Raw genomic sequence first — 9,552 nt, forward strand, 5'->3', positions numbered from 1 at the left:
CTCACGTTAAGGTATATATATATATATATATATATATATATATATATATATATATATATATATATATATACCGCGTCTTTATATATACGCGTCCTCCACACATATATGAGGCTTACGTGAAGAGGGCGTTTCGAGCGTGGAGGAACTGCCGTCTTACTGCCCTCATAGAGGAGTTAAGACTCTTGACAGTCCTCCTCACCCCCTGAAGAAGCCAGCCAACGGCTATCCGACGCACCGCCTCTGCACGGCACCCGCCCTACGAACGGCCACGTACCTAAACGCACGGCATAGGTCTCATCACTTTAGATCTACCTGTTCTAACCTAATGTACCTAACCATACATAGCCTATTGATCGATAGTACTGCTTGCAATGCACCATACACCGTAGTTCACTGTCATTCTAATGGATGACTCCATCCACGAAGCCTAGTTCCACACGAGCCTGTGTTCCATTAATGTAGTATCACAAGCTAAAGGCCTTACCTTACAGTAGTTCTACAACGCCTGGTACTACAGTTCACTGGTTCTACAACGCCTGGTACTACTACAGTTCACTGGTTCTACAACGCCTGGTACTACTACAGTTTACTGGTTCTACAACGCTTGTTACTACAGTTTACTGGTTCTACAACGCTTGGTACTACAGTTCACTGGTTCTACAACACCCTCGTTCTACGGCCCTAATTCCACAAAACTTGCTTCCACCGCCGAAGTTTCCCATAGCCAAGTTTTACAATTTCTATCTCGTGGTATCCACATTACACAGTTCCACCACATAGCCTCCACTAGGGTCCCAACACCTAAGTTTCACACAGCGCAATTCCACCATAACCATCGTTCCACATGACCTGTTCGTATCATCATACAGTTCCACTTACTTCCTCCCTCTCTGCTACCGCACACAACATACGCCTCAGCCATCATAATGTTACACTCGTCCCGCAGCTTCCACCGCCGTCATTTGTACTGTTCACATGTAAATCACTTTAAACAATTCTACCTCTGAGCGCCCGAGAGTCGAACCCAGGCTACCATGAACAGTTGCAATCCGTCGGCATACCAATGGATTTGCCACATCCTCGGGATCAGGGTGTGCGTGGCCTGTCTCCCCCCCACTGCAGGCCCACACAGTGAGTGGTCGGGGCTCTAGGAGCTCTAGTTAGCAGGTCCAGTGATATAGGTTTGGTTCCATCGGTGGTTGAATGGTACGCTAACCACTTTGCTGATTTCGGTAGCCTAGGTTCGACTCTCGGAACATGCAGTGATGAAATTATATATATATATATATATATATATATATATATATATATATATATATATATATATATATATATATATATATATATATATAGGTTTAGTTTCAGTCAGAAGAGCTTAACAAAGCCTAGCCTGACATTTTAGTTTTACACAGTTCCTACCTAAACTAGTTTCGTTCAGTAGAGGAGCTACACACTCCGCCTCCACCCAGTTTAGTTTCAGCGACCCTGTTCTCCTAGAAACGCGCTCACACACACACACACACACGCCAACTTTATTCATTTCAGTTCCACCTAAGCTCGTTTCACGGTCTAGTTCCACCCACTCTAGTTTCAGCGAGTAGTTTCATCCACTCCCAGTTTCACCCAACTTCGATCCCACAGTAGAAGTTCCCTGTCCAGTCTCGTACAAGAAGTCTTCCACCACCATCCTACTTCAGTGTCACCTAATATTCAGTGTGTTGTTCAAAAGACTTTTCTCTGTCTCGGTATACAGAGGACAAAGCAGGTCCTTCCTGCTGTGTGTGAAGGGGCGGTGACGTTGGTGGAGGCAAACATTGGGCGGACATTGGGGTACGACACATCGACCAAGGAGGGAGGAAGGTGGTAGATATATATAGACCCATCGGTGAAATACAGATGTCGACCTTGATGATAATGCAAATGACGGTCAGTTTTCTTTTCTTTTTTCTTTTTCCTTCCCCCCCACACTACCATAGCTAGACCTACCCCCTTTCACTGACAGGAGGGAGGGAGGGGGGTGGTCTCTTTCTCTCTGGGGCTACACTCGGGTGTACCTTTCACTGACGGAAGGGGTCCCACTCGGGCCCACCTGTCACCTTCCACCTGTATGTCCATGTAGTCATTGTACCCACTGTACGCTCTGTACTTGTCTCCACCCATCCCCCTAGCCATGTGCCCCCTTCATCCACACTATCCTTGAAATGCTTTCTCTATACGAACGTAGACAATTAGAAAATGAATGAATAAAGTCTTTACTTCCACAACCATACAGTACCATCCAGCCTGTATAGTTCACTCCCATATAGTACCATCCAACCTGTATAGTTCCCTGGCCATAAAGTAGTTCCACCCAGCCAGTAGTAGTTTCATATAACTGTTCGCTCCAGCCTGGGGATCCATTCATCCTCCGGTATCATCACAGCATAAAGTTCCCGGGTCCTCGCTGGCAAGACGCACGTCATGGCGAAATCAGACATCAATCACGCCTCTCACGGACACTGTTTGATCTACGGAGGCTCTATCTCCTTTTCTTTCTTCTCCTCCCCCTCCCAACTCATGCCGTTAAAGGTGGAGTAACTCGGTAACCGCTGTCGATGACCGGGTGCCGCAGCCGCAGCCGCCGCCGTGTTTACGATTCAGAACACCTGGGTAGGGTAGCTCCCTTTCCCTCCCCCTCCTCTCACTCCCTCCCTCCCTCCCCGATGTGTCGGTGTGTGTGTGTGTGTGTGTGTGTGTGTGAGGGTGGGGTGCAGCACGCACGGTGTATAGGAGATATTAATGATAATTATCATGATGATAATCATTTATTGAATTACCTGCAGGCAGAGGATTAAAAAAAGGTACAGAAAATTACATATAGTGTAGGGAGGGTCGGGTCATGAAATAAGGTGGGTTGAATACGCTGAACATAGGCACAGGAGAAGTAACCTACTGATTATTATTGATGATGTTCATAGTGGCTGGGAAGGGGTTCGGGGGGAGAACTGTTCTTGTAGCGGTCTGTGCGAGCGTAGATGGGTTCGATGGGCTTCTAGTGCCGAACTATAACTAGGGGACGAGGGATCTCTTGAGACAGGGGATAACGATGGTGAGGAACCGAGGATGATCTTGCATACCCTCCCTCTTCAGCGCCTTGTCTGATTAGCTCCTGTTGTGTGGTGGGTAGGGAGGAAGGCCAGGTAGGAGGAGGTAATACAAGCGAATCTGGCGAGACTGAAAGTCTTCTAGATGTCCTTCAGTTCAGGTGCAGGGAGTCCATGTGTCTCAAGATAAACGAGAAGTATAGGGACGATAGCTGGTGGATATCATGGTATGGTCTGGACGTGTTCTTTCCAGTGTACTTCATCGTCCAAAGAGACAATGTGAAGCTTGGTGGACTGAACACCATTGGACGATGTTGGGGTCTAGTGAGACAGCCTGGGGAGAGAGAGAGAGAGAGAGAGAGAGAGAGAGAGAGAGAGAGAGAGAGAGAGAGAGAGAGAGAGAGAGAGAGAGAGAGACGGTTGGAACCAAGGGTGATCTGCGAGGCGACTTTATTGGTGTGGTAGATGGTGACGTGGTTGGTTCTGGTGTGGAGGGTAATAATGGTCACGCATGGTGTGTAAGGGAGGGATTCACGGTCGGTTTAAATGTGCTTCACGTGGTGTATTGGGGTGTGACATGCACGCGCATATGTGTGGGTAACGTAGGTTGTGGAGGGGTGAGGTAGGGTGTGGAGGGGTGAGGTAGGGTGTGGAGGGGTGAGGCAGGGTGTGGAGGGGTTAGATGATAGTCGTATATACTCTTGGTGCGTAGAAAAAGAAAAATCCTTCAGATTATAAGTGATGTATAAGGAATGTAATGTGGGGTAAGTTTGCCGCGAGATATTGAGAAATAACGGATGGGATGGCGCGAAACATGAGAAATATTTGATTGTGGTGTCGCGAAACGAGAAATATTGGGCAGAGGTGTCGCGAAGCATGAGAAATATCGGGTAGGGGGTGCCTCGAAATATGAGACATATCCTAGACGTGTGGTCGGTCGCGAAACATGAGACATATCGTGGAGGGGTGGCCGCGAAATATGAGATAAGTTGGAGACGGGTGGCCGCGAAAAAGAATCAATAAAACTTACGGTGCCATCGGGAAAATAAGTTTAAAAAACACTGATCTTGGTCCTAGAGGGACACCCGAAAAATCTAGGATGCCATGATGCGGGACAAGAGGGAGCTGTACAACTCCTGGCAGACTGAACACTGGAAGGCAAGTTTTTCCACCATACGGTCGCATATTTTCTTCCATAATACGACAAGCATAGGCGACTGTGCAAGTTGTACAGGTCGGGGCCTTCATCAGCCTGTTTAAGCAGAAGAACACGGCACCTTGGCCTCATACCGAACTATGGGGGTAGATGGCCTCCGATGCCACCGTAAGGTAAGGTATATATATACCCTACCCGGGCTTCGGGTTGAGTGGGGAAAGACACCGAAATCAACGTAAGGTATACTTAAAGTAAGGTACCAGACCCAGTTGTAGGGTTAGAAGCCCTTCGAAATCATCATAAGGTTTCCATAAGTTAAGGTAAGGTCCCAGACCTATCTGTGAGGGTGTAAGACATCCGAAACTGTTGTAAGGTTTTCCTAAGGTAATGTCCTAGACCTACATGTAGCGGTAGAAGAATTCCAAAACCATCCGATTATAAGTATATTTTAGAAAGCCAACCGATTATAAGTATACTTTAGGTAAGGTAAGGCCTTAAACTAAGCTGTTGGGGTAGAAGACCTTCGACACCATCGAAAGGTATAAGTAAGGGGGAGAGATTGAGTAATCCAACCCAGACATTGTTAGGTTAGATCAATTGACTATCGATTAACCTAACCTAACCAAACCAAGGACTGAACTGGTCCGAAAATATTGAAGGCGATAATGAAGATTTAAGAATGAGGTCCTCATTATGATTTTATGCAGTCACAACACTTGTAATACCTAGCTTGGTCTTGTGTGTGCAATTGTAATATCAAGATTGAGAATTGATTTCACTACTGTGGCATAAAAGGAATTCCTATTTGAGTTGCTGTGGCAGATTGGTCTTGATATCCGTCTTCCATGATGACGAAGGGCTCCTGTGTTCGAGCTCCAGGACCGACGTGGGGTGGGTCTAGATCGTCTGTTTAGTCAGATGATCAATGGCATTGACTCAGTTCGTGTCTGAGGTAACAGATCGTGGACTGCGCATCAAGTACGATTATGCGTGTTAATGGGCTAGGCTACACTAAGTGCTTCTGAGTGTGGGTAGACTACGGTAACTGAACATTACCTGTGGGTAGACCACGGTAACTGAACATTAATTGTGGGTAGACTACGGTAACTGAACATTACCTGTGGGTGGACTACGGTAACTGAACATTACCTGTGGGTGGACTACGGTAACTGAACATTACCTGTGGGTAGACTACGGTAACTGAACATTACCTGTGGGTAGACTACGGTAACTGAACATTACCTGTGGGTGGACTACGGTAACTGAACACTGCCTGTGGGTAGACTACGGTAACTGAACATTACCTGTGGGTGGACTACGGTAACTGAAAATTAGTTGTGGGCAGACTACGGTAACTGAACATTACCTGTGGATACACTACGGTGACTGAACATTACTTGTGGGTAGACTACGGTAAATTGACCAGACTTGTGGATGGCTGGTTGACCCTACCCGTTGAGATAAGCCATCAGAAAACCCCGTGCCGTTCCCTGGTTTTAAAATCCCTCTCAGTCATGAATGAATCGAGTCACATAAGCGCTACGCGCTGCCTATCCCGATTTCTTAACCGTGGTTATAAACACGGCAGCACTCTGGCCTTGAACCTCAGCTCTCGCCGCTAGCCTAGCCTTCGCTTCTGACCCCGTTCTGGCCACCGCTAACCTACTATTCCTTTCTAACCTAACTCGCTTCTAGTCGGTTCTCGCTCTTAGTTTTGCTAACTATCGTCTGTAGTTATATTTGCCCCCCCACCCCCCAAAGAAAAATACTTTAAAATTAAATAATCATATACTTTGTTAGTGTTCTCTTAAGGATAAAGGCTCACTTAATGCTGTAATATCATTTGCGTGATAACTAAATCGATATGTGTGCTAATATTCGTCTTAGAAGACACGACTTACTTTAAGTTTGCCACTAATTTTTCTTTTTTCACTAGAAGTCGTCATGTGTATTTTTGCGTGACGAATGAGTTAGCATACGAGGAGTGTACAGACATACGGGGAGTGTACAGACAAACGGGGAGTGTGCAGACATACGGGGAGTGTACGGACATACGGGGAGTGTACGGACATACGGGGAGTGTACGGACATACGAGGAGTGTACGAACATTCGGGGAGTGTACGGACATACGAGGAGTGTACGAACATACGGGGAGTGTGCAGACATACGGGAAGTGTACAGACATAAGGGGAGTGTGCAGACATACGGGTAATGTACGGACATACGGGGAGTGTACGGACATACGAGGAGTGTACGAACATACGGGGAGTGTACAGACAAACGGGGAGTGCGCAGGCATACGGAGAGTATATACAGACTTACTGGGACTGCACAGACATACGAGGTGCAGCTCGAGTTCTATGACCGGGCTCGAGACTGTGCCTAAGTCGGCGTGAGCCAACAGGAACTCCCGGCCTTACCTGTGGAAGGTCTCAAATCTCTCTAGACACAACCGAAGCACGATTGAGGCACAGACATCAAGGGGTTTCAAAGCCATTTTCATGAGCTTTGAGTGTGAAGGTCACCATGGTATATAGACAAAAAGATTCGTTTCTGGTTGCTTATCTAGGCTACGCCAGTGTTAAAACTTTTAGGGGTTTGGGCAAGGACGAGATATTATTGTTCCTAATTCCATATATCTCTCTTTTCTGAGAGATCCCCTACGAGTACATGTCGCACTTATAATGGTACAAAATTGACGGGATAACAAGAAGTCATCCTAAAGGAAATTCACTTTCTTGTGTTCTTTTTTTTCCCCAGTGGTGTCCCATGTTATAAAACCACATCCTCGTTAGTTCAAGTAGTTTGTTCAACAGGCTCCCCCCCCCCCACCTCCCTACACACGCATACACGAGATCTGCGTTTATATCCGGAAAGGTGTTGTGTGACCAGCGGGTGTGACGTGTTGTAGGCGTGAGGCTGTGGTGGGTAACGTCGCTGTTACGGTGCAGGACGTAAAACCAGGTATTTAAGTCACCACACCCAGTAGTATGTGTTCCCTTTGAGATATGAACTATTGCCATGTAGCGAATGATAACAGTTACTTCTATAGGTGGGAAAAGCAGGTTAAAAAGAAAAAACAAAAGGCTACAATGGTCTTTGAATTATCCCGAACACATTATTTTTCTCAATATTCGCCATTTCACTCTTTAGGGAGGTAGCTCCAAGCGAAGACATTATTCGGTTGGTGTTTATGACTTGATGTTGACGGTATTTAGTGACCCTGGCAGATGATAGGCCTAAAGCCCAAATAGCCAGCGAGCCATCACGACCCAGACAGAAGCCTTGTGTATAAAGACAGACAGAATAATGACTGACAGAAAACGGAATAAATCAAAGCTATGTGAGGCTGGACGCTACATTATTAGGTTTACAGTTTGTTTATTTTTCGCAATATTTTGTGCCACGGACCTTTCCTGGGCTCTTTAGCCTTTCTTCCTCACACAACCGTCCGTTGTCTGGACGTTAACGCTCTCTTTAAGGGTATGGTAATATTCAAACTTATCCCATTTCCTCATTTTTCTTACATTTCCATTTACTATCTGATTTCCCCTTTGCTTGCCATTTTTTCATTCTTATAAGTCTCCCCATTTCTGCATGTTCTTGATATTCCTCATATATCTTTAGTTTTTTATCTCTTCGTTACATCCTTCCCTTCGTATTTATCTCAATTCCTGTCCCACGTATGTTTTGCTTCTTTCATCTCTCCAGTTTGATAATACTGAAACAGAATTAGTTTGTCATCGTAAACGAATCGAACTACAGTATTGATTTAAAGTTTAGAGATGTTTTTCATTTCTTTTTGTTTACTTCCTTAACTCTGTTGTTTGTTCGGTCTTTTGAAGAGGACTCTGCCATGATTTTTTTAGGCAAGTCCTCCATAAAAGATAATTTTCTTTGATATTTACGATAAAGAGAAAACGTACCCGGTACAATGGGATGGCTAACTATTATAAACTTATTTTTTTTTGCCCTTTAAATCGAACTTTCATGGTTACCAGTACGCTGCCCGCAGAGGTCACAGGGTCCGCGCGGATTGGCGGTATTTCTTACGCTGTTTTTTTTTTTCGTTTTATTTCAAAAGAAAAACTATGAAAAAGGAAATTATCTCAATGAATTCTTATTCTTGAGCATATTGTTATTCACCTAAACATCATCGAACCTCTGGTACGTCAGCTGAGCGCCTCATACCATTAAAGACCCTTAGGAAGCAGGACTTCGGAACAAGAAGAGTAACAAGATCAGCATAAAAGAAGAGAAAACGACCAGAAGAAGAGATGGGTGGGAGTATGAGCCTGGTGACTTCTGATGATGCAAAGAAAACTGCAACGAGTGTGGTTGGCGCCTTACGAGACCCACACCCGAGTGGATAATCATCCTTGAAAAAGATGGGGGGCCTGCAGCCTTCTTACCCTTCAGTATTATGTAGAATGGCCTAGAATCAGCTTCTGATACTTTCCTGTTACTGTAAAACATAATACTAAAAAGTACGGGGCAGAGATGTGTGCCAAAACTATAGATTTCTCTAAAATTGATTTTAGAAGTTCAAAAAATAATAACTTGGAAAGTTATGAACCGATTTTTAATCGGTTTTCACCTATCAGTATATCAATTAAAGGAACATCAACTCTCCCATGTTCTCTTTTACATATACCCTGAGTCGGTGACAATAAGGGAAGATGTGGAAAGCCTGAAAGTCACATAAGTGTTTCGAGAAAAAAAAAAAACATTTCTCAAAGATAACCCACTTGCAGTATGGTGATTTCCGTGCAGATGAGAGTTTTAGAAAGGTTGTGTTACAGGCCTATATGCAGGTAATTAACATGCGGTCGATATTACGATATTTATTACCGTCAAACGTGTAGACATTTTATGGAAGAATTTCTGGTTTTTAATTTTTTTCACAAAAATTATTCCCTTCTCCCATCAGCTTCACACCCCTTCCTCACACCACCTCCTACCACCAGCCTCACTCCACCTCCTCACACCCCCTCCTCCCCTCACACACCCTCCTTCCACTGGCCTCACACCTCTTCCTTCCATCAGCCTCATACCCACCTCCTCCCACCAGCCTCACACCCTTTCCTCCCACCTGCCTCACACCGCCTCCTCCCACTAGCCGCACACCCCCTCCTCCCCTCAGGTTTAGGTTGGGTTAGGTTGATTTGAATTTTCTTTTGATTTTTCTTTGATGTTTGTTTCATGCTGATGTAGAATTTCCTTCCATCTCAGACACCTATGAATAATGAGAATACTATCTTGGGGAAGCATGGGTAGGTATATGTGACACACTGCTGTGATTATTTTATCTA

Source organism: Panulirus ornatus, chromosome 48, assembly GCF_036320965.1.
Source record: "Panulirus ornatus isolate Po-2019 chromosome 48, ASM3632096v1, whole genome shotgun sequence".
NCBI lineage: Eukaryota > Metazoa > Arthropoda > Malacostraca > Decapoda > Palinuridae > Panulirus > Panulirus ornatus.